The sequence below is a fragment of the Podarcis tiliguerta genome, assembly GCF_965153285.1.
Source record: "Podarcis tiliguerta genome assembly, chromosome: 1".
NCBI classification, from domain to species: domain Eukaryota; kingdom Metazoa; phylum Chordata; class Lepidosauria; order Squamata; family Lacertidae; genus Podarcis; species Podarcis tiliguerta.
In genome coordinates, this window is record NC_139534.1 from 76,152,945 (window position 1) to 76,180,507 (window position 27,563).

The 27,563-nt window shown below is 38.9% G+C and overlaps 1 protein-coding gene and 1 long non-coding RNA gene across 6 annotated transcripts in view; one reads left to right on the plus strand and one right to left on the minus strand.

Annotated features, from left to right (window-relative positions):
• The window catches only part of NELL1 (neural EGFL like 1), a 356,446-nt gene that overhangs the window by 179,341 nt on the left and 149,542 nt on the right, over positions 1-27,563 (minus strand). The window lies entirely within an intron of this gene.
• LOC310673260 lies at positions 11,888-26,425 on the plus strand. 2 transcript variants are annotated; one of them, XR_014508949.1, is made up of 4 exons: positions 11,896-11,968; positions 22,406-22,456; positions 23,402-23,696; positions 26,069-26,425. It is a non-coding gene; the product is annotated as an uncharacterized lncRNA (long non-coding RNA). The 2 variants fall into 2 exon arrangements; XR_014508948.1 differs by lacking the exon at positions 22,406-22,456 and having other exon boundaries at positions 11,888-11,968.

A 27,563-nucleotide genomic window follows, 5' to 3' on the forward strand; every position in this document is an offset into this window, starting at 1 on the left:
AAGGGGGGTCCAGGGAGGCAACTGCCTCTCCCCAATCAATAAAAATAAATACAAATGAATACAAATCTGAAGTTCTCCCCCCTAATAAAAGCCTGCCACCTGATAAAAGCCATTCCCCCCCCCCAACAAAAATCCTGGCTATACCCGCGTTTATACATGTTATTCAATTTCTCTTGTTTTATTCTTTTGCTGCTAAAGACTACATTAAAAAATTGTCTGTAATGATGTACAGCCGTGGATATTCACCTTTAAACTGAGAAAATATAAAACAAATAAATCCCTTCTCTAATGACTTGATGCTGTAACAGATGTACAATAATGAATTTTTTTTTCCCCTGCTAGAAACTCTGCACTTTGTATCAGTTTATGAGCTGCAGTTTAACAGAAAGGTGAAAGGCAAGGGGATACAAATGTGAAAATGACTGACATGAAAAAAAGATATTATTTATCTTCCAAATGCTCAGATTAAAAAGCTATTATTTTTATTACTCAAAATTATTCCAAAGCAAACCCGCAAACAATTAAATTTGATACATCACATTCAAAGAGCGACAGCTTCTGAGAAGTTATCGATAGAAATTCTATTCTTAGAATTTTAATAGGAATGTTTCAATCTTACATGCATTCCTCAAGCAAAACTTGCTTAAAATCTAATTCTCAAAAGTATAAGCCAATATAAGATAAACCCACATTATTAAGCAAATGTACTTGCTTTGAGGATATGGATTCAGCCCTTTTTTGCATATAGATTAATGCCACTAAGACCTTTCTCACAAGAGCTACTTCTTGAAAGCAATTTGTTTTCTTGGAGGGTAAGACTATCAACAGCTACCAGTCACAATAACTATGTTCTACCCTCTACTGTCAGAAGCATTCCTCTGAAGACCAGTTGCTGAGCTTCAGAAGTGGACAAATGTTGTACTCGGGTCCTGCTTGCAGGTTTCCCACATCTGATTGGCCAGTATAAGAACAGGATGCTGGACCAGACGGGCCATTGACCTGATCCAGCAGGCTCATCTTACGTTTTGAGGTGCACATACATCACAATTATTTCAAAATATCTTACATATTAAGGCTGTAACCTTATGCCTAAAAAAAAAAGTAAAGGACACCTGACAGTTAAGTCCAGTCTTGAAAGACTCTGGGGTTGTGGCACTCATCTCGCTTTACTGGCCGAGGGAGCAGACGTTTTTCTGCAGACAGTTTTTCCGGGTCATGTGGCCAGCATGACTAAGCCACTTCTGGAGAAACCAGAGCAGTGCACGGAAATGGCGTTTACCTTCCCACCGGAGCGGTACCTATTTATCTACTTGCACTTTTTTGGGCGTGCTTTCAAACTGCTAGGTTGGCAGGAGCAGGGGCCGAGCAACGGGAGCTCATCCCATCACGGGGATTCAAACCACCAACCTTCCAATCAGCAAGCCCAAGGCTCTGCGCCACCCGCATCCTTATGCCTACTTACCTGCAAACATACCACCATTGAACTCAGTTATAACTTCTCACTGAGCTGTAAAAATCAAATCATGCAAGTCACTAAAGGGGTGGGGAAGAAGGTGTCTCTGATCCTTCTGTTGTTATCAATAGCATGTACTTTAAAGATGGAAGCCTTAATTTATACATTTGTGCATCCTTCCTGACGTATGTTTTGTGCATTTTATACATGGTATCTGTACTTGGACACAAAACAGTTTAAAAGAACTGGCCTTTTAAGATGAGTGTGAAAGAAGATACTGTCATTCAATTTCAAGCACTTTCAGGATACTGAAAAAGAGCTACTGTCTTTATTATTCAACATTGCTCAAATTTTTAGGCTACCTTTATTTTTATTTATTTTTATAACTGCTAACACAGATCTATCATCTCACTAGTTTTAAGTGTCCCTTTTTGTCACAGTGAAGAACTTACTAGGGTTGCCATATTTTTTGAGGAAACCTAACCCCCAAAAAGTGATTTTAAGCTTTTTCAGCTGTTTCCACTGCTTTTTCCATCGCATTGCCATACAGGTTTCCCCTGACATTTTGCCGGTTCAGCAAAATTTCCCCCAATGCCATTTTTACACCCAAAAACCAGGACAAGTCAGGAATTTTCCTGATGTATGGTAAGCCTAGAACTTATGATTTGTCAGTAATGAAATTTAGTCTTATCCCTGAGTGTCCCCTTTACAAGGAATACTTTACCATCACAAATAGTCAGGCATCACAGCTCAAAACCAAACTGATTTGACAATGGCAACAAGTAAGTGGTAACTCGAAGCAAACTATTGTGGTGGGTCCACAGCTTGATTGGAGGAGGAGCTTTTTAGTGCTGTTCAGGACTTGTAGCGTGGTGGGAAAATGAAAGAGTGTATTGTTATGTGTGTTTCAATTCCCCATGCAATTAGAAATAGCAGGGAGCAATGCTTACCTGGCTTTCTTTTGCTTTGGAAGTTGGTCCCAGGAAACTTATGACACTTTGCAATATTTGTGTTTATTTACAAATATACAGCTAAGAATAGGTGAAGGTACAGCTTTAGACACTGATACCAACAGAATCCGGTGTCCCACCATTAGATCTCCAGGGTAATAGCCAATACTCCCAAAATGTTGTTAGCTTTTTCCAGATGCCTAAAATCCAGTATTCTGGAATCTAGACTGCTTCTAAATATCTAGACTGTCTCTAAATCTGTCAGTCCATTGTCCTTTTCACACAGAGATTCCTTCCTCACATTGCCTCCATGGGTATTATTGGGTAATTGTTATTGTTTTTATTTTATATATTATGATCTTTTCTGTGAACCAACCTGAGACCTCCGGGTATAGGGTGGTATATAAAAAAATGAATGAATGATTAAATAAAAAGGCAAAAGAGCCATCATTGCTTCAGATTCTTCCTCAGGCATTGTTAAAGCCAACATCCCAGTCTTCAGAATGAAGAGAATTGCCAGGCTAAACTTATGCAACCAGTTTGACCCACTTTATCTGTCCTCCTTTTACAATCACTGAATCCAACCAATTCTGTTTCTCTTACCTACCGGAATCAGGTAGGTGTCTGGAAGCAGTAACAAACTAGATTGTGGGTTGTTGGTTCTTGGATCTGGGAACTGAGCAGATACCTATTCTGGATGGGGTTGCACTCCTCTCGAAGGAACACTTGGATCTGGCAGAAGTACAGGTAGATAGATTTGAGGTATTGCTTGGTCCGGTATTGATACTGGTGATTCAGGTGGCCTCAATGGCTCAGAGTGCCTATTTCTAGATCTGGCTGGTTAAAACTTCCTGGATCATGACAGACTAGCTACTGCTATCTATGCTTATGTAACCTTCTGGTTAGATTATTGTAACTTGTTCTACACAGGGCATGAAGGCTGTTCAGATGCTGCACCTAGTGCATAATGCAGCTCTGAGGACATTAGGAGATCCTGTTCGGTGAGCATATTTACACCAATCTAGAAGAACTTGAATTGGCTTTCTGCATCCTACTGAGCCAAATTTAAAGTGTTATAAATCCCTAGACTACTTGGGAGTCCAGTTATCTAAAGGAATCCCTCTCCTTTATCAGTCTCTCTACCAGCCTCTCCTGTATCCCTGTGTGTAAATACAGCTTTTCTCAAAAAGTGAAGTCACTTAGGTACAAAATTTGTTATTATTATTTATTAGATTTGTATACCACCCTTCACCCAAAGATCACAGGGCAGTTCACAACAACAAAAACACAAAATACATAATAAAACCAAAACCAAACAATAACAAATACATTTAAAAATCCATAGAACGCTCGATTAGCCAAAGGTCTATGGAGATTACAATGTTCTGTGACATTTGCATAAACACTGAACAATTTGGCTCTAAGCACACAGTATGCTGGCATTTTATGAGGAAATCTGCATACTTTAGATATTTAATGGAACATTATTTACACCTTTCCAAAATACGTTATTTATTTAAATTATTTATAAGCCACTCTTAATTGTTTGCGCAATTCCAAAGTGAATTATACCTTTGTTAATGCGAGTCTTTTCTTTGGTATTATTGCTAAAACTTTTTTTTTTTTTTTTACCTTTCTAAAACACATTCTAGCACTTTATCGATACTTTACATTTCAGCCAACTAGCAGCACATAAAGATGAATATCTGGCCCTAAGGATAGCACCATTTTAAGAATATCAAGGACAGCTTGCATTTTAAATTCCATGTGTGTGATCACAAACAGAGATCTTCTTCCACAGAAAGAAACAAATCAAAGAACTGAGAATCCATTGCCAAAGGCTAAAATCAATAATTCCACCCTCATTCTCTTTTAAAAAAAAATAGTTTCTCAGTCACTGTTTCAGAACAGAAACTAGATGCAAAAGATAGACTATACCCAAGTACACCCATGCAACTTTCTAATGATATCATTGAGATAATCTGTGAATAGAAATGGACAAAACAAACAAATATTTTAATTTTTCTTCTACATAAACATTATGGTCCCTGCACTGCATCTTTAGCAGACACACTAGAGGACAATGAAACTCACTATGTGAAGATCAACTCAAGAGTTATGAAGTATGGGGGCAGGGTGGTGGGGAGAGATGGTGCCACTGGAATGCCAATCCCAACTGGGAGTATAACATTCAGCTCAAAGCACAAACTATATATACCGTATTTCCTTTCTTTATTAGTGTGATGAAAATCTCCATTCTTCTGCTGCTTAAACAACGGCTATCTCTGCCAGAGCTTCTCTCTTCCCATACAGCCTGAATACATACATGAATATCTGGCACAAAAAAAGTATCTCCTCAGAATTAGTTCTCTTAATGCTTTCCCCCTGGGTAAACAGGGTGTTAAGTACTGTTGTCCTGCTACCTGCAATACCTGGAGAACACCAAGATCCTTTCTGACTGGCTGCTTTCCCTCCCATCTGTTAATCATAGCCACTCATGGGATCTGCAGCACTCACATGCCTAGTTATATACAAAGTAATCTAGAATTTCAAAGCATTTTTGAATCTATTAGCACTTATCATTAAATCAGAAATAACAGATCATTAAGTGACCAAATTGAGACTTAATGTCACAGCATTATTCTAAAATTGGTCACTTACATCAGATCTATTATGTCAGATCTAATGAGAAAATATGAACACACTTTGTATAATTGCTTAAGTATGCAGTTTTACACAGAAAGGTAAGTCCACAGTGCCTATTCAGGTCTACTTGCCTTTTCTTTTAGAACTGCTAGGGTTAATAATGGCCATAAAATTATCCAGGCATTTAAAAAAAAAAAAAATCCAGGCTACCTGATTTGATTATTTTCTTTAGCAACAGATCTTATAAGTCTACTGTGAAATCTACACTGGCTCAATAATTGGCAATACCTTAACTGTCTTCAGCGTACAGCTGTATAGATGCATATATGTGGAGAAGGAGTTCTACAATTTAAGGGCTGTTACAGAGGAAGCCCTCTCCTGGGCCATTATTCCCCACACTTCTGAGGGTGGCGGATCAACCAAGAGAGTCCCTTCTGTCAAGCTGAATACCCTAGGGTCTGTAGAAGTAGACATTTGGGGCCTAAGTTGTTTAGGGCTTTAAACACCACGTGAGCACCTTGAATCAGTCCTGGGAACTATCTGGCAGCCATCTATATGAAACCATTGGTAGCAGTCATTGTGGGGTTATGAGTTGAAGTGTTACTGGTATTCTGAAGACACCCAGCTCAATATCTCATTTACATCAAGATAAGGTGAGGCTGTGCAGGTGTTTAACTCTGTAGGAATCAGCAATGGGCTGATGCCATCCAGTTGAACAGAAGATGAATCCAGGCAAGAGGAGCTGTGGATTGCTGGTTCCTAGCCTCCAGAATTAGGGGAATGGTCTATTCTGAGTAGTTTTGCACTTCTCTTGAAGAATCAGGAGTGTGTTTGATGCTGGGCTCTACTTTGTTGCTGGAGACCCAAGTGGACACTGTGACAGAGAGTTGCTTATTCCCAGCTAGTATACCAGCTGCTGGACAAGGAAGTCTATCAGCCACAGCAATCCATGCCTTAGAACCTCTCAGTTAGAATACTAAATACACTCTGTGTGGGGCTTCCCTTCAAGACAGTTTGGAAATTGCAGCTGGAAGATATGTTCTGGCCACCTATTCATTACAACATGAAATGCTAAGTGATATCTTTGACATATAAATCCCTATATGGCTTAGGACCCAACTATCTGAAGGCACATCTCAGATAGCAGTACTGTCTCTGATGGAACCACCAGAGAGGCCCTTTGAGTTGCAATGAAGTCTAGCTTGTGATAAGGCATTCCTATTCCATCTCTCTCACACACAAAAACACACACGATGGTGCTCTGCACATGTGTAATGACACTCTTTCCAAATAACTGCTGAACAAGTCCTCTTCTGATAAAAACAACAAGGTTAAAAACTGCAGCCCTACCAAGTGAATATGTTACAAGATGCCACCACAGCCAAGATAGATATGGTGGTGAACATGTCATTGTATGTAACATGCTTACCTTCCTTCTTAAAAAAACAACAATCTGTGTACAGTGGTACATCGGGTTACACACGCTTCAGGTTACAGACTCCGCTAACCCAGAAATAGTACCTCGGGTTAAGAACTTTTCTTCAGGATGAGAACAGAAATCGTGCTCCGGCGGCGCGGCAGCAGCAGGAGGCCCCATTAGCTAAAGTGGTGCTTCAGGTTAAGAACAGTTTCAGGTTAAGAACAGACCTCCGGAACGAATTAAGTACTTAACCCGAGGTACCACTGTATTCAGAATCATGCTGCATTATAAAGCCAGTGTGTACTACCTCCCTTTGGAGCTTGTACAATATGCTTAGGAAATAGAAGGATTCTGTTTCTAGGCAGATTAGAACTAGGAATGAAATTGAGGAATTTTAATCACTCTTGAGAAAAAGCTGCTTTTAAAAAATAAAGAGATTCTTTTTCTCTTAAAGCCAGGGTGCCTTCTTGGATTCCACATCCAGCATTCTACCTCTTGCTCAGCACTGTGCCTAAAGGTATAATCTACCACTATATCACCTCATTCACAGGCAGTAATCCTATTTTTCTGGTGACTTGGGATTTGAGATAGCAAGTATTTTAACAAAACAAGTTTATTTTCTGTCAAACAGCTGTTTACATTAACTCAGATGTCAGCTTGAGGCAAAATAATATTTAGGTAGCTATTTTTAAAACTTTTTAAAAAAGTAACATATAATTTAATACTCCTCAAGAGTAATTCCTCACTCTTCTATAGACCAAAGGTCTTGTGTTTTCGTTTGTTTTTTTGTATACGTATCAACAACAAATTAAGAAAAGGGACAAAATACTTTAAAAATTGAGTTATTTGTTTTTTCAAGAAATGCTTTCAGCAAATTAATATAAAAAAGGAAGCTTGTGATTTTGCACTGCCTGTGCAACTTTATTGCGGCCACAGGCATATGATGTCTGCAGCCAGTGCAGGGAGAACCGAGAAAATAAACATAGGATATTGGTATTGGGTTGAATTAGGCCACAACTTTATTAATTACAGGTAAGAGTAGTTTTGGCTAAGTCACTGAGCATGTATCCAGCATTAGGCAGCCCACTTGCTGTCCAATAGATAGGAACCCAGTGGGGTTGACCCTGTGCTGGGGAGATGCCCCTGACATGGATTGGGGCCCATGACCTCACACAGGGCGCCATTGGGAGAGGTGTTTTGGCCCTTCAGTCCCTGTGTGGACTCCTGGACAGAGTCACTCCTCCTGGACTCCTTTAATAGGATACCCATGTGTCTAAGGATCCAGGACGATGCCTTATCTGAAAGTTGTGAGAGTTGCTATGAAGTAGGCAAAAACCTGCAAGCTGCCAATTTGCTTGCAGGAGCAAATTCCTCACTAGTTTCAAATACAGCACCAATGTAAACCATAGCAAGGTCCTTACGCCAACCTAAATAGCTTGGCTCCAGTTCCCATGAATGGAATCCTGCTTACTCCAACTGGAAAAAGTGGGCGGTCGTATTTGCTGGCTCCTCCTTTCCTCTGCAGCCCCCTGTGCCCCCTGAAAATCAGCTCCAGAAGGTTACAGGATTCCCCAGAACACAACGGGAGGTGGCCCAAAAGGCTGCAGGGAGAACCACCTTCCTCACTATTTCTTCAGCAGGAGTCTCCATTGGACTGCAGATATTTCTGTAAACATAAGCAAGCTTTCTGTTTACGGAAATGCAGCTCTGGATCCAGCCCAATGTTATCTATAGTCTTAAAATATGTTAATGAACCAAGTGTATATTCATAGTAATATCACTTTTAATTTAATCATTGCATATTGCATTTCATATTTGTTTCCAACAGAAAGAAAAAAGAAAAAGAAAGGTGAAATAGTGCTGAAAGATTACATCAGGCATAGGCAAACTCGGCCCTCTAGACGTTTTGGGACTACAATTCCCATCATCCCTAGCTAACAGGAAATTACATAATACTTGTTTGTTAAACTGGACAGTCATTCCCATCAACTGCCAAAACCTTAGTCAGCAAAAGGCTACTGGTACAGTTTATATAAATGGATACATTTCAATCTCAGATTCAAATGTGGACTAGTTTAAAGCAAATTCAGTTTGATAATATGAAATGTTAGAGTTATAAACAATCCCTACAAAAAAAGAATTTTACAATGCGCTAGGAGGCTCTCTGTAGGACAGGAAACAAAAGAATTGAGAACTTTTGCTACATAGTCTGCTGACATACAAAGATAGTCACATTTCGATTCTCTCTCTCGCTCTTTTTTTACACTGTCCTACTCATATTTTTCCAAAGTAAGGGCCTTGCCTACTGACTCTGAAAGTAATATCTAATGCAATTTCGAAGTTCAATTCACAAGCTAACATTCAATGAACCTGTCACCTCTTGCAGATATTCATGCTCCTGTTATGGAAAGTATCATAATAAGTCTTAGGTAACTTAATTTGATTTAACTGTGTCCTAGTGACTCAGCCTTACACCCTGAGGTTTATTTTTTTATTATTAAAAAATCCTACCTATTAGATTTGATTCCACAGCTTATATTTAATGCTTTGTGTGGGGAAAAGGTATTCTTTAGTGCCCAATTATATTTTAAATGTATTCTTTTGTGAGAATTTCTCATGCCTACAGCAGATTTTGCACTACTGAAAATAGCTAAGTTTTATGTTGAGTACAATCAAGCTGAAGTCACGCACTCTGATATCCCACTGAGAGTTAAGCATGTACTTCACTTCTCACTGAAATCGATGGAACTAAAAAGTGCTCAGCTTTGGCTGGATTATGCTCATTGTGTTCTCAACTTAATCTTCAATTACTGTAGTTAGGGCTCTCATATGTTCACTTAAGATATCCTAGGATACCTGAACCTTGAAGAAGAGCATAAAGGTCTCAGAACAGCTGGAACTAATTTCTGACTAATGACAAGCTGACACTTAAAACAAGGAAGAAATTTCAAAGGTTTGTGTATGCCAAACTCTGGAATATACACAGTACTGGAGATGAAATAATAGCTGCCAATTACACAGAATAAACTTGGGGGGAGAGAGAGAATTGTTATAAAATGTACCTGCAGAGAATTATACTATAGATCAACAACTTCTGAACTGGGATGGCAAATATGGCCATACCCCATAATGTTATTTTAATATTTTGTAAAACATAATACAGTATGTAAATAGAAAATATTATTTACTACAAAATATCGCTTTTTAGTCTATTATCAGGCCTTTACCTAGAACCAAGTTTGTTTGTTATTTCAAAGTTTGTGTGATAACTGAGAGTTTTCTCCCATGAATATGTTTTATATTATTTAATGTTACTTGATTCATGGAATGAATTCTGGTTCCTAAAACAGGAAGGAAACACAGGCAATTATGCCCAAAGATTACAATCTCAATATAACAAGCCACTTAAATAAAGTTCATCCATGCAGCTCATAATATTTTGATTCATTTGGAGGTTTGGTGAATCCCGATTCCACTGAAGTTGAACAGGAAGGAGGGCCTTCCCAGTGCAATCCTATAACCTGAAGAAAGGCCCTGAATGAGCCTTTTGAAGTATTGGGGTGACATACTGGGAGGAATCCAACGTCACACTAAGGTGACTGTTCTATTGGGGCAAGCATTTCAGCTCCTTCCCTCCCCACACCTGTTGTTCTGGGGTTTCTCCAAACGCCCACCCCTGAACTATTTTGGGGGTGCATGGGGCATGCATGGGGGGCAGGGACAGGGGAGAACTCCCTGACAGAGCTTGTTAGTTGAATTCACTACAGAAGGCATTATTTGTAAGGAAGTGCAAATAACATAGGAAATTTTGGTTATTCCATCCATATCCAACAATCAGTGAAACTAATAAGCTAGTCAAATGATGTTTAAGAATGAATAGGAACCATGTGAGAAGAGGGAATTTCAGAACTGCATGATTATAACAGGAAGTAAGTTGCTTGTCTGGTTTGCTTGTTTGCAGGGGATCCTCAGGTCTGTTTTTGACTGTAATTGTACATCATTTAGAAACAATAATTTTGGAGCATTTATTTTTTTATTTTTTTAATATACCTTTGAAAAATACTCAGAAGAGGGCCGCTTAAGGAATGAAAAATGATATTGATGATGATGCCAGGCATCTTCAGGGATGCTCTGGGGGTGGCACTTGGCTTTGCAAGTTCCAGAAAAAGTAATACTGGGTGCTGCACCAGTATCCTTAATTACAAGCTGGTCAATAACTACTTTTGGTGGTCATGGTATGGAAGAAACACAGATATCCTATGGCCATCTAGGCCACTCTTCAAAAATATTAAAGATTATTCCTGCGTGCCTTTCAGATGTTGACCCATCACTGCAAAAAGAACTGGCATCAGGATAGTGATGTAATAATTAACTGGTAATAATTTATCAATACAGGTCATTGAACAAAGATTTGTACTTAATTTTTCCAACTGTTCATCACACCATCTTCTTAAACTGGATTGAAAGCTTTATGCATGACTTTCAGTAGCAAGCATTTGCAACTTTTAATTTACATTTCTTCTCACACGCACATAAATAAATAATATCTTATAAATGCATTAGATTAACATGTGTTGAGTTTGGTATTTTGTTTTGTTTCACGGATGATTTAATTATCGCAATGAAATTACAGCACACCACACAACAGCCTGGAGGTGTAATTCATGAAGCTGAGATCTATCATTATGCTAAATCGCAAATGCATTACATTGTACATTTTTGATATGGACTGTGTATATTCTGCAAAGAATGCACAAATTATATTCTCACGTAAACTGAACAGTATATTTTCACTTTTGTACATGAAGGTTCCTTTAATGATGTTTTATAATTATCAGGTAATATAATACATTTTAACAAAGTCAACTGTAAATACTATGTCATGCCTCCTTTATACCATATTAATACACATATATGCAACAATTTATGCATTTTGCAGACTTCAGTTTCTGATCCGAAAAATATAGCTCTGCACTCAGATATCCACATCTGTATTAAGGGCACACACAAAAACACAACAAGGAGGAAAACAGACTATATGCACCAAGCTGGAAATTCCCAACCTAGCCTGATTTATAAGGACCAACAAACTGAAGGTCAACAAACATACTAAACCATAAGACAGACAATCTATGTGGTTGGGGAGTTTATCAAGCCTGGACAGGGTTTCACTCCCTCTGAAGAAATAGGTTAGGTTGGGGTTTGGCTCTTAGATGCATCTTTGTCCCTGAAGCGCCATGTAATCTGGAGGGCAAGGGACACATCTTTTCAGCTTATGTTAATATGCCAACTATGCTATTTTCTAGTTAGAGATAGATTGGCCACTATGATTCATGCATTGGTAACCTCATAATTAGACTATTGTAATGCACTTTATGTGGGACTTTCCTTGAGACTGTTTCAGAAACTGTAGCCAGTAGCTGTGGCCAGGTTGTTGAGTACAGCACATGCACTGAAGGACCCACACTGACTACCAGCCAGCTACTGGCCATGTTCAAGGTTTGTTGCTAACATATAAAGTCAGTGCTTTTTTTCCTCGGGGTATGCAGGGGTACACATACCCCTAAACATTTTGTGAATCTAAGTTTGGTCTCATTGAGGGGCAGTATTTCAATATGAGTAGGAAAATAAGAGTACCCCTAAACCTATTTTTTAAAAGAAAAAAAGCACTGTATAAAGCCATAAACAAACTGGGCCCAACTTACCTGAAAGATCCTTTGTACCTACTTGGATCTTTAAGATCACTTAGATCAAGTAGCCTTCAACCTTTTCAGACCAGAGAACCACTGTTAACCCAAACACGCATTTGGGAGTCCATTTCTTAATTTATATCATACAATTGCATAGTGGTAGTACTGCTGTTGAAACCCATCTCAGATAAGACCCACCAGCTGAAGACCAATGACTTAGATCAGGCAAAACTTTAGACATGGCTTCACATCCCACAAAATATTTCAGAGTGGTAACCCCAAACAGCCATTTTCTGCCACTGACCCGACACTGTGGAATGCCCTTCCCTCTGCCATATGTGAAACATAAACCATCAATTGCTTTGGATGTCTTCTAAATACATAATGTTGTATTCACCTAATGTGTCTTTGTCACGATCCGGTTCACGGGCGATCAAAGTCCCAGAAAGACATCAGGACCGGGGGCAAGAGCGGGAATGGGGGTCCAGAAGCCAGGGGGTCCAGAAGCCAGGAGTCAAGAGTCTGAGGGTCAGAGAGCTGGGAGTCAAGAAGCCAAGGGTCCAAGGGTCAGGAAGCAAGGAGTCATGAAGTCAGGGGTCAGAGGATCAAGAAGCAGGGATCAGGAAGCAAGAAGCCAAACGCAGCAAGGGAGGAAGCATGTTGCTATGACAAAGAGCTGAAGGGAAATGCTGACCTTATATCCCTTCCCAGCTCTTGCCACCAGGTGCTGTGAGTTACCAATTGCCCTCACCTGTGAGGCCGTGCTTTGTCTCTTCAGAACAAACTTAGGAAGGCTCCAGACCTGCAGAGTCCTATTGGTCACAGGGCTCCTGCACGCACACCTGACAGTCCTGTGAGCAAGAGCACTGTGCAAGGTCTTCTGCTTGTGCAATGAGCTCCCTCACACTTTCTGTCGTCCCCCCCCAGCCCCCCAAATTGGCTGAACCTCCAGAACAGCACATACGTATGTGGTACACACTTTGATTTTTAGAGTACAGGAAGCAACACAGCAGGCATCATGAAGAGCTTACAAGCTACACTTTGATATAAAATACAACAAAGTTTGAAAGCAACAGGCAAAGGCATACTAAAAGGTGACAAATATGCAGAAAGGCAGATGCGCAGACTTATTTTCAGAAAGGCCAAGTATATCCCCTACCTCATAGGCATCAGCTTACATTCTGCCTCACGATTCTCTCGCAATTCTCTGCTTCACAATTATTACTTCTCAAATTCAAACTTTTTTCAAACACTTTGCAGTTTTACATTAACAGTGTGGTTTCTTGCTATCCGAGCACATTCAATCTCTCCCCCCGCCCGCCCACCCCAATCCCTGCTATATCTTAGGCTAATATTAAAATCATCCTTACTTCCTTGAACTTGCACACTGCCATGCAGGTCAACCACAGTATTTAAATATTAAAAGGCCTAAAATTAGAACGCACAGGAATTGGAATGAACATTTAATCCATAATTAATCTAAACTCTTTAAGCAATATTAATTCATTACTGGACAACTCTAGTAGATGCCAGTAAAATTCCCATCTTGCCATTTAATTTATTTAAAATATTTTTATATGGTCTTCCATACAAATTCCAATGAAGTTTACAACAACTTTGTAAGGTAGATCACTCATAATGGGCAGTATCCAATCAAGTACTGTATCTCTGCTAATGCAAGGACTTTCAGCTGTGCAATGGAACTTCCCTTCCCTATCCTCTCCCTGCATGGTCTCTGAATCTGTTCTGGGATTTCCCCCAACTCTCTGAAGCAGATTTAGGAAATGCGTGGGGTGCTCTCCAAGAGGAGAGGGAGGTCTTGTTCCATTGTTGTTGTTGTTTAGTCGTGCCCAACTCTTCGTGACCCCATGGACCACAGCACACCAAGCACTCCTGTCTTCCACTACCTCACGCAGTTTGGTCAAACTCATGTTAGTAGCTTCAAGAACACTGTCCAACCATCTTGTCCTCTGTCGTCCCCTTTTCCTTGTGCCCTCCATCTTTCCCAGCATCAGGGTCTTTTCCAGGGAGTCTTCTCTTCTCATGAGGTGGCCAAAGTATTAGAGCCTCAGCTTCAGGATCTGTCCTTCCAGTGAGCACTCAGGACTGATTTCCTTAAGAATGGATATCTTTGATCTTCTTGCAATCCATGGGACTCTCGTTCCATAGTGCAAGCAAAACAGTGTTGCATTACCAGAATCACTTTGTTGGATACTGCCCACTGACACGAAGTGTTTAAATTAAAGGTAAAGTTAAAGGATCCCTGACAGTTAAGTCCAGTGGCGAACGATTCTGGGGTTGCACCGCTCATGTCGCTTTACTGGCCGAGGGAGCAGATGTTTGTCCACAGGCAGTTTTTCCAGCTCATGTGGCCAGAATGACTAAGCCACTTCTGGTGAAACCAGAGCAGCCCACGGAAACGCCATTTACCTTCCTGCCAGAGCGGTACCTATTTATTTACTTGCACTGGTGTGCTTTTGAACTGCTAGGTTGGAGCTGGGACTGAGCAACGGGAACTCACCCCATCGCAGGGATTTGTACCGCCGACCTTCTGATTGGCAAGCCCTAGGCTCAGTGGTTTAGACCACAGCGCCACCCGCGTCCTTTGTGTGGACAGTACATTCACACAAACCATCACATGCCATTCTGGAGTGCCGTCTAACCTTTAAGAATGGTGGGAAGGTAAAGGCCTAGAGAAGCAAATGAGGTCACGGTATTCCACTTGCTATTTAGATCTCAGGTTGACTACAGTAAATAATTAAAGATGGCATGGAAAGGAATAAAGTGGTATAAGAGAATAGGGGGGAATAACAAAAGTTCTACTTTTCTGCCACACCATGACAGCTTGTGGTAGTTTATCAGGCATCAGCAGCATGCTAGTGTACACTGACCAATTACTCTTGTTTTGTTTCTCCCTTGGTACAAGCAGGATAAACAAACTAGGGACCCTTGGTTTCCCATTACATCCAATCAGAGGTCATGGGGTTGTTGTTTTTGCTGCCCAACAAGCTGCAATAATTAAGCCAACAACAAACCATTGGTTAAAGTTAGCCAGTGATCATAGTTTGGTAGGGAGAAGAAACCATAATCCTTGGTTTGGATGTAGCCAGCTTTCCTGGTTTGTTTATTCCACTCATACCAGGGGAAGAGTGAAGAAGGAACAATTTGGCAGTATGCACTAGCACACTGTTTATTCCCGATAAACCACATCAGAAAGGCTGGTTCATTGTTATGTGTAGCCAATTTGTTGTGGTAGTTAAGAGAGGTAGATCCTGACCCAAAAAAATAATAACGATTATGTCATTTTAAATAAATGCAGCCTGCTGCTGCACTGATCCAGAATGCCACAGCCTAAGTCCCAACAATTAACATTCATAATGGAGCAACCAAAAATGGGAAGAAGAGAAAAAAGCCTAAAACCTGGTCTGCACCATTTGTGAGATACTAAATAAACAGCAGCCCACTGGGATTGTTGTTGATGATGTTCCAGTTTTAACAATCGTGTTGTATTTGCAGGCCAAGCAGAGAGCAGAAACAGAAGATTAACCAAGCTCCTGGCAGGCTGCCATATAAAACTAATGGGGTCAAATTGTGGAAGTCTGTCCAGGACTCTACCAAGGTAACAGCTGCCTGCAAAACACATTTTGCCACAGTGAGAAGAAAACAGAATCATGTATGATTTGCCTCTGGGCAAGTTGATGGTTTACATAACTTAACACAGCATGCTACACCTTTGCCTATTACATGCTGCTTCCACTTGCCAGAGTAGTGGTACCTTAACATCTCACTATTAGCAATGACATCTTAAAAGCCATCATGAGTACTATTCATAAATATGTTCCAGTTTCAGCTCCTGTTTTTAGTGCATCTCACACATTTACCTATTTAAATTCATTTTCTAGAATATGAACAAAATAACCAAGACTTAAGTAAGATCATTAAATTAAGTAGAATGTTTTTCAGTGTGCAGTGCTTCCAAAATAAAATATATGAAGGATACAACTAATGCAAATAACAAGGCTAAAATTAACTCCAGTTTTATGTGCACTCATACTGATATAAATACAAATAGTACATTGTGTGTACTTTGTGCAAGTACAAATTTATTTATACAAATAGTGTAGCGAAACACATGCAAAACAATCAGATCAGAGATTCACTACAAGGAAGTGCTATTTTCTTGCAGTTACAATAATGGAATAGTCTGCAAATTAATAATAAAAAAACAGAATATGCTATACCATATCAGAATAAGCTGTGAATTAATAAGAAATAGAACTTTACACAGCTATGGGGGATTCTAATGTATGTTGCTTGGGAGGTTGTATATCTTGTCTGTTGAGGGATACACACACACACACACACACACGGCTGATAAATAGAAATACCTCCACAGGTAATCAGCACATTTACTTACACAGAAACGTGGTTCCATATCTTCTTATATTCATTAAGATCATATTGGAAAGAAGCCATAAAAACAGCCTGAGATATATAACTGGCACACAGCAAAACAAAACACTCCCCAAGGTTTAAAAAGTGTAGCATTAAACAAAAATATCAAATACAAGCATCTGACTTCAGTGTGGTTCTAACAGCATTAGCACAGTTTGTCCCCTGAAGCACCAAATGGCTTAACAGATGATAACTCGCTTGCCTTCTGGCCAAAGCATTTCACACAGCTATGTAAGTATTTCTGGCAAAGATAGCACTAACTCTCAGACTAGTTAGTAGATGAACATACATATGTCTGTAAGTTTGATTCAGTACATAAATGGTCAGAAATTAAACAATGCAATAATACCTCACAAGTAAAAACAAAAGCCAGACAACCAATTTTTGAGTCTCAGAAAGCCTGGAGAGGAGCCTGGGCAAATATGAAAGCTGAGGAAGGCTGTGACATTTCCAAATTACACAGCTAGATCTTTGAAATTTCAAATAAAATGCAATTTCATTTATTTATCACTAAGCACAACAACACGATACTGTTCAGTCAATGTTTAAATCTCAAAATAAAAATCAAAAGCGCTTTTGCTACCAAAATCAGATAAAAACACTCAATACAAAACATGGATGGATGCATGGATCCATACAGTGCATGGATGAAAGAAGGACTGAGGTACAGAACTTCACAAAAACAATAGCCAAATACCTCGCAAACTATGTGAAATGTGAAATTCCCATAACCCATTCCAAAACACATTCACTTAAAATATGGCCCACAGCTTGAATATTGCTCACTTTCCCACATGTGTCCTGAATTAACTACCCCTGGTTCTGCGCTTCTACCCCTGCAGGGGCTTATTTCCGACACTGCAAAATGAAAGAGAGCTTAGGGACCCCAGGTTCATGACATCTATTATAATGGAAAATTGAATAAAAATGTTTTACAAAAAAAGTTAATAAAATTTTAAACTGAATATGAAAAGAACGTTATGGCTAATAAAGAGAAGCATCAGAGGGTGACACCATCAAATTTATTCTTAACACATATAAAATGATGAGCATGCACAATTTACCCTGCATATCAATTTTGTTTGAAAAATATGGAAGAGCCATTCTGTTTGCCTTCACACAAATTCCTGTGTACTTGCAAACTTACTTTAAGAGGGTGATTCATTATTCCTCCTCAAGAATTATCCCATGATAATTAATGAATACCTAGTATGTCAGCCTAGATGCAGCAGAGCACAGAAAAATACTCTCCAATCAACTTCCCCTTCCCCCAAGGGAAATATTTAGGTCTGTAATCACTAAAACTTCACACAGGCCCTTTTCATTCATTTCTTCCTGCATGGGCCTTTTATGCAGAATAACATCAACAACAAAACCAAAATGCAACAACATGCTGATTATTTTAAAGAGTAAATTTGGATACTGTTGTCAAGCAATGAGTTCCTTATCAGAAAAAAAAGATGTGCTGTGGTTCACACAAATTTGATATTAACAGAAAAATCATTAGAGGAAAACCACACATCCACGTCAGTAAGGGGCTTCAAATTGATTCTTGTGTGAAATAAAGCTTGCAAACTCTGCATTGCATTCCATTACAAAGTGAAGGCTCTTCAAAATGTGGCTGACCTTTTCACAATAGCATTGATTCAGCTGGAGAGGCTTCAAAACCAAGAAGCAAATAAAGTTACCTAAAGGGTAACAGGTTAACGTAAGCTGCACAACATTGTGGCGAGCCTGACCTTCAGAATTTGAGGTATCATCAGTGCCCCCAAACCAAATAGAGGGGAGAATGCATTGCCACAGTAACAAGTAGTCTTACTCCAAATGACTGTAGACAGATTCCAATGGTTTTCAAAGGTTATCTAAAGAAGGATAGTCAGAAAAGGTGCAATCTTTAACATCTCTCTTAAGCTCACTTTTAAAATCACCAAAGTAACAAGGCCTGAAGGAGCACTGTGTGCTTTTCTTCATTTGTCTTGTTGGCAGATGGTGTTAGGAATGCATAAGGTAACTCCACATTTTTCACTGATGTTTTTACTTCCTCGAGTGCATAGTTCAAGGGCCTTAAGGGATTCTTTGGGTCTGTGCAACTGCAGACAAGGTGAAAGTTAACAACAATTTCTGAAAAAGCTGTAATACGTTTTTCCCCTTGGTTTAAGATATGGGGGGGGGGAGAACTTGCTTTCTACACAGTTCCACATCTGCTTAAAACATCTGTGAAAGGCAAAAAAAAAAAAAAACGTTTGAAAACTTCTTCTATTTCCACGCATTCTTTAGCATCCTCAGATACCACATCAGACTCATTCTCCTTGACCATTTCACCCACAAAGTTGCATCCCATGACCAATTTTTCTAAATTTAAACAGAAATTATTATATTCATTTTGAATGCCCCCTCCCACGTTCACCAATGTTTTATATTGTTTCATTGGTAACATAAGAGGAAAAATGACTATTACTCATATTTAATCTAAGCACAACCACAGATTAGGAATTTGGCTAAGTTTCAGAAATTATTTCTACTGCTAAATGACAGCACAACTTCAATAAATTCTACACTACAGCATGACTGAATATTCACCTGGTCATCACTTTAGTGTAAGAGAGTTCTGGTTAATAATAATAATAATAATAATAATAATAATAATAATAATTTATTATTTATACCCTGCCCATCTGGCTGAGTTTCCCCAGCCTCTCTGGGGAGCTTCCTATCAAATGTTAAAAACAATACAGCATTAAATATCAAAAACTTCCCTAAACAGGGCTGCCTTCACAACTGAACGGCTTATTGCACTACTGCTAGATACAACATAGTGAAATCATTCAAAGTTGTTACACTGAACAGAAAGAGCTGCAGATGTGGAATGGACATACTGAATATAACATGCTATGATAAAGTCATGTTTTACTCACCACACCACTAATAACACCATCCACACCATTGCTGATAATAAGGGAATTGCAACTAGCCAATGTGCTCTGCACTGTGCAGATAGGATATGCCTATAGTTTAAGACACTCTGTGCACTGCTGCCATTCATATCAATAGAACTGGGTTGTAAAACTATGTGATTTCTCAATATGTGAAATAAGAGCCTACATTTACAAATGTTCAGGTTGTCCTTACATTTGCAGACGCAGTTGCATATTCATGCCTTATACCCCTGTTTCAGCAATAAATACAATGAAGGCACACAACCGCAATCTCTGTGTTAAAGCCTGGGGGGCAAAAATAACAAAGATGAATGAGACAGACACAGTAATCAAAATGAAGATATGAAGGGAAATTGGCAAATGTTTTGCATAGAGGGACTCTGATTGTGAGAAAGAAAGAAAGAAAGAAAGAAAGAAAGAAAGAAAGAAAGAGAAAGAAAGAAAAGCTCATACTTGTATCTCAAAGCATTATATCAAGGATTGAGAACATATGCATCTGCTATTTATGAAGCATTTTAATTGAATACAATTGTAAAGCTCTCCAGAAAATCACATTTTCTTACCACCACTGAAGCGGAATGACCTTGAAAGTGCATTATAGGAACTGGGTAACACCCACAACAAAATTGCAAGAATTATTAGGTCAGAAAAGGAAGATGGCATTCCTGCCAGCTAACCTTTCAGTCTGACAAGATGTAATTCTACACCTCTGGATATGTCTAAACATTGAAGATTAATGCCATCACATTTGTTTATCAGATTCTTTAAATGGGAACAAAATGCTGTTGTGCAAAAAAGAAAAAAAGAAAGAAAAGGAAGGCCTGAAATAGGTATAAGGAGGCCAAAGTAGAAAATAAGCCACAAAGAACCCACTACAAAAGAGTTCTTTTAAAATATCAATAGCTTAAAGAACATTCATAAAAATTACAAATCAAAGTATAAATGGGGAAATTGGAAATTTAAATGTGATAGTTGGGTAGGATCAGTGCTTTTTTGTTGTTGTTTTTTTTAAAAAGTTGCTGGTAGTCATATCTTGATAAAAGTATGAAAGGCCAGCATAAAATGGCTGTCTTGTGTAACAAAAACAGAAGTGGTGGTACTCTGTACCAGTGAGTACAATCACAAAAAGCACTGGGCAGACCCATATATCTTTCTTAATGTTTGTACAAATGTGCTGGTACAATAAAAACATTTATAAATGCACAAAATCCCTCTGTGTGGTCTCCAGAGTTACAAAATAAGAATGTTGAGCCATTTCTTCCATTATTCTGGTTTTGGATAGAAGTGACCTGTAACTCAAATGTTTATGATTACCCAGTTTTAGACCCCAAGGAAGGTTCATCCACTACACTGAAAGGCAGTCGCTGGGCAGTCTGTGGCGAACTTTTTATAAGGTTAAACATATAAAGTTCCTTTTGTGAGCTTAACTCCTCTGCCACTTTGTCCTAACCTCTGTGAAAAGAGTTGAGCCACAGTTCCACTTTTCAAATCGTGAAAATTATCAACATATTCCCATTCTTTTATCAAGATAAATATGTCAAACTCTTTCAACCTTTAAGCAATTGTTTTATAACCAAGCCTTATTGTGAAGTCCTTAACAATAGTTTCAACGGTAATATGAAACTAAGTGCTGGATTCTGGTTTATTTTGCTGCTTGCATGAAGGGAGGAGCAAAATGGCAAGAATGGGGCTGGCTGCAATTGCATACAACTCACACATATCTTCCTTTATTAAACCTGGAAATGTTGATTTAGTGGTATGTGCAGGCACTGACTTGCTGTGGCATGGTCCTCTAACAGGATTTGTATTTTTGGATGGAAGTTGCTTGCTTTAAATTATTCCCATGTGTCCTGATCAAACCACTGATCAGAAAGATAACATTATTTTTCAGAGATTTAAAACACACAGGTGCCCACTTGAAAAAGGCATTATTATTATTATTATTATTAATCTTATTATTATTCCCTGCCTCTGCCAGTTTCCCTGAAATGGACTCAAGGCAGCTTACAGATAAAAATAACAACAGCTAAAAACATGGCCCAGGTTCATTAATCATTGCTAGAATTAAAACTATATATCTATACCTCTATCTATCTATCTAATCTATTTGGATTAACAGAAAATTGGATATTTTAAGAGTTTGATAAAATTAAGAACAAATAATTCAGGGGAGAAAGTCATTCATTTCTGTACTAACAAACATACTGGGAATTCTCCTTAAGCTAAAAAATTCAGACTGAAGGAGAACCAAAGCAGGTAAAATTTCTGCCACACTATCTAAAATGTTACAAAACAGAACATAATGGAAAGCAGGCACTACACTTTATTCTGTTTTATAAAATTTGATTCTGCCTCTCCATTGGCTTCAGACATCCATCAGAATAATACCATCACACATAGTAATGAAAAGCACCAGAATCTTGTATGTGATGCTACTCCTCTATACAGTTAGTACAAAACTGTGCTCAGTTTTGTTGCGCCATATTCCAAGGAGATGCACAGGACAGGGAATAAGATGTCTCCATTTTAAAATCCCTAAAGCCTAGGGCTGGCAGTAACTTTTATTCCAACTGCTTTTGCAATCTGATACATCTGTTACACTCAGAACACTATAAATTTGTCACATGTTATTTAGCTTTGTGAGAGAATGTGTCACTAGAACTGGCACGTCATAGCTTTACAAGTTGTTGCATTCTCAAATTGATTTTGTTGTTTATGAATTGCATAAATAAAAGAAATCTCTCTCCCTTGGCATATTAAGTGTTTGATAAAAGATACCCATGCAAACATAACCTCAACAGCTAGAAAATATTAATACAGGTAGAATAATAGAGTCTTTGTTCTTATTCTTACAGACATGCAAATGTTTTTGTTGAAATTATACAATTCAACCTGAAATGTACACGGTATGTGTAGTTTTTATCCACAGTAACTAAAATGTTCTAAGAGTGAACATCAATAGAAGCAGATCACACAATTGTTTATTATTTATTAAAATTATACCCCATTCTTCCTTCCAAAGAACCCTAGGGTATTAAACAACAGGAAATAAAGCAGTAAAACAAAAAACATAATCTTAAAAACAATTTGGATACGGATGCAGACTGGGAAAGATCTCTTGCTAAATGACTTGTTGGAAAAGGAAGATTTTCAGTAGATGCTGACAAGGCAACAGAGAGTGCACCTGTCTAATATTCAGGGGAGGGGATTCCAAAGGGTTGATACACAAAACTAAAGGCCCAATAAAGAATGGACCTGCTGGTAAGATGGCATCTGCAGAAGGCCCTCACCTGCAGAGTGCAGTGATTTGTTGGATATATAACAGATGAGAAAATATCTCAGGTATCCTGGTCCAAACCCAGCACCTTGAACTTAGTCAGGCAGCTAAATGGTGATAAAACACACTCCTAGTCACTGAGGTCACCAGGACTTCTAGTGTCAAAGATAGATCCAAGAGCATCTCCAGACTAAGGGAGCATGATCCCATCCTAAGCAGGCAATTGACCAATTATACAGGCTTAGGAACCACCCGCCCATAATGTTTCTGAGCACAATGCCCTTAATGGCTTTGACCCTGTATACCAGAAGGAGTGTTTCAGCCCCTATCATTCAGCCCAGACACTGAAGTCCAGCTCCAAGGGCCTTCTAGTGGTTCCTTCATAGCGAGAAGTTACAGGGAACCAGATGAAGGGCCCTCTCAATAGTGATGCCTGTGCTGTGGAATGCCATCCCGTCAGATGTCAAAGAGATAAATAATTATATTATCTTCTGTAGACATCTGAAGGCAGCCCAGTATTGGAAAGATTTTAATGTGTGACGTTCTGCTGTGTTTTAGTATATTCTGTTGGAAGCCACCCAAAGCATCTGAGGCAACCCAGTCAGATGGGCAGGGTACAATAACAATGATAATTGCTGTTGTTGTTGATATCACCATCATCTCCACCTTACCAGGATTCAAAGTCAGTTCCTTGGCCTTCATCCAGCCCACCACCAAGTCCAGGCAGTTGGTAGCGATCATAAACTAACGAGCCTGAGATGTATATTTTTAGGAGTGATTGGATCACTGCCTCTTTTAGGACAGCTGGGACTACACCCTCCCACAAGTGAATCCACGAATGTGGATATGGCATCAAGACTACTACAGAAGTGAGCAACAAGTTGATCACAGAGCTTAGTTGTAAATTCCAATCAGATCTACTCATACATAGCTGATGGTTGTATTTCACCCACTTCAGTTCACTTTGAGGTTATACGTCAGTTGAAAACTTATGTCATAATGTCCAAAACAGTGATCTTCAAAATCCTGACAAACCTGAATTTATTTTGAATTATCTAGAGGGTTGTAGTAAGTATATGTTCAGGAATGAATACTGCATGCAACTCAAAGCATGTAAATTCCATTTTTGGTAGTTTCAGAACACCTATCACAGGAAGTATCTATTACTATTAATTAAATTATGTTCTTGTTATGAAAATACAGTGGAAACGCGATGATTTAATCAGAGGAGCACAGTTAGTGTTAAAAATTGAAACATCATTGCAAATTAATGAAACATAAGAAAGCTTTTAACCTCAGGGTTGCAAAAGTGTGGGGGCACTACAGGAGCAGATAAAAACTATCTATGCAGAGTAGGAAATGAAGTGAAAATTAGACACTTGTAAAAGGGAAGAACATAAGCCAAACATTCTTTTTATCAAAATTTTATAGGCTGCCTTCTACCCACCAAAACAGGGGGCCTTCAAGGCAGTGTACAACAAAAAGATGTCATAATGCAAATAAATAAATAATGGTCCAATGTTTGATTCAGTATACAGCAGCTTCCTATGATCCTATGAATAAATCACCAAAAGCAATGAATGGTAGGTAAGGTATGAAAGCAGTACATGAGCAGGAACAAAGGTAGTAATTTCACTTACCTTCAGTGGTTATGTGGTTTTGTGGCATGGCAACATCCCGCCAGTCGGATTCCCTAGATGACAGGAGCTACTAACAACCTGTCCCACCAGCTTGGGAACTTTTAAATTTGGTCCACTGCAGATTGGCCAATAGCAGCTGGACCAAGGGGCAAGCACAATTGGGGTGTGCACTGGGCCCATAACTCAGAGGTTGATCGATTGGAACCATCCTCTGCTACCAAGGCAGTGGCATGACATCCTTGACCCAGCTCATACCAACTGGGCAAGAAAGAAAGTGAGTCAGACTATGAGGCAGAGGGTGGAGCAGTTAGGTGGCAGGGAGATTCAGCACCCTGAAATCACGTTTGATAAAGAGACCCTCTGGGTGACATCCAGTTCTCAGCATCAGGGAATGATGTCTGATTGAAAGTTATTGTGGTTGGGCTAAAGTGTTGGCTGCAGATGTGAGTCATTTAGCAGTGAGCCACAAAAAAGTATGCTGTCACAAGTTGTCATTCATTTCCACACATGGTGTGGGATGGCAGGTCACAGCGCCTGGGCATGCAGCTAATCATGCCTATCAGTCAACAAATATAAATATGACATATTTATGAATATTGTGAATATCTTAATTTCTGAATGTTGTGAATATCATGCTGCCCTGAGTTCCTTCCAGAGGAAGGGCGGGATATAAATTGAATAATAAAAATAGTAATAGTAATAATTCAAAATGGAGCATAAAATGATGTCTGTCGTTACTCTGTGTGTAGCTAGAACTTTATTGCTGATTACAGTTGCAGCACTGCTCAATGTGAAGTTTCTTTAGCCAGGCCCAGATTCAGCAGTTTCATTTAGAAGGGGAAAGTGATGGCAATCTCCGCAAATCATTATTTGCAATCAGCAAGGCATCATCTACCACATCCAACCATATCACAAAGCCCTCCAGGTTTTCCTCTTTACAACACATCTCTCATCTTCATGTTGGATACATGTAACTGGTTGGACTCTATTCTACTTTACAGTCCAGCACACCAATCCTACACTTCAGCAGCAGGCTTATTTCCAAGAAAGTGCATCAAGGGCTGCAGACTATGCAGGTTGCTACACTGGCACCTTTCCCCAATCTGAAAACACACATCAGTCTTAAACATACTGTTATGTACTCACTACTATGAGCTGAATAAATCGACACTCGACTCCAAGTATATTTCACACACAGAAATAACCAACCTTTGTTTCAAAGGTGGTCATTAACTGAAGAGTTCACAGTTCAGGGGTGGCTGTGAGTGTGGGGGCTGCTGCTGTCATCAACGTATTTTTTGCCATCACCAACACAGCAGTATATAAATCCTACTTAAGTTAGTGGGATGAATATGTGGGTAATTGTGCACAGGACTGCAGCAATAGCAGTTAAAGCATCTTAATATCTAAATTCATCACCATAATCATGTGTTTAGCTTAATGTTTTCTTAAGTTCAAACTAGAAAAATATAACTGTGAGGTAAAAAATTCTGCCTATCTTCTACTAGGCCGATATTTTTGTTCTCTATATTTGCATTTACTAAACTGTATCCTACAACTTCCATATTTTCCCTCACTTATCAGACCTTTCTTCTTTTCAGATCTTGCCAAAGGTAACCTTCGCAAACCCCAAGCTTTCAGGAAGGGAAGAATCACTAGCTCACAGTTTGTGATTGCTTTACAGTGTTACCTTATGCTGTATATTACCTTGTCAATTTAAACAGCCACAAAACGTTAGCATTTTATAAGGAATGACCTTTCATGCTGTGAAATGCAATTAGCAATGCACTCTGGGGTAACAATGTCCTCTGTAAACAGGTGGTGGACTAGCAGCTGCAACTTTGATACTATAATGAAAGAGAAGGACAACTTGAAGCAATGCTGCATTGTGTTGACATTTCCATTCTCAAGATTTTAAAAGAAATTTGAAAATATATATTTGTTGCGCTCAGAACCAATTAATACTGTATGGATTTTGCTGTACTACAGGACCTAACCTACTGTTCACACTTATAAGCTATCATCTACCAAGGATGTATTACTGCAAAATTGTTATTTCAATTAAGGTTATACAGGAAGTGGAAGAGTGATTATGCCAAAGACTTTATCACATTGCACAGTTAGGAAAACATAGGAGCATAAAGAAATTAAGTCCCTGACAAAAGTGAGTCTCTCTCTCTCGGCTTGTTCACAACAAAGCAAAATGTGAATTCTCACCAGCCTATTTCCCCATTAATGTAGGGACATATGCATGATGTCCTCCCTATCCCAGTATTGTCCTCGACCTTTCCTCCTTTAAATGTGGAGTTTTAAATCATTGGAAAATCCGAAGTGGGAAGAATATATAAATAAAAACATTTAAAGGGGGAAAGGTCTGGGACAATTCTGGGATGGGGTCCACTTTACTCTGGTGTGATAAGCCCTTTGTCACTTTTTCTCCATTCTCTTTCATGTGTGGCCTATAATATTTTGTTCAGCCAAGGTAAACATGAAGCCACACAAAGTCTGAAGCTAAACAAGTTTGGTTCTAGTCATACAAACACACACACACACACACACACACACCCTACTATTAATACCCTCCTGTCCTAAATTTGAATATATCAGTCCCAATAAAAGAATCACTCCCTAGTTCATGTCCTATTATTCCAATAGGAATATTATTCCAATAACATTGTCCCTTTCACACATGAAGTTTAAATTGCCTTTTAATCTTCCTTCCCTTATTTATGTGAATGTCTAATCACGGTTAATGCAGAACAGGTATTTGTAATGGAAATGAGCATTCTGGCTAGTATTGATTTTACATTGGTGTTATAAACCCATTGAAGCAAAAAGTGCTTTGAACTTTGTGTGTGAAAACATCATTATTCTCTTTCACTCTATACACTTTCTCTCAGCTATTCTATTCAGGCCCTCAGCTTTAACTTTTCACCGTTACAAACATTACTCTTTATCCACCTTATACCTTCTCACTTTTTGTTTAGTCTTCTACTGTTGCTTTTATTCTGCTATGTGTGTAAACTTATTTAACATATTTATTACCTGTTCTTCATTGTTACATACTTTCACAGAGTAAAGAACAACAACAGCAGC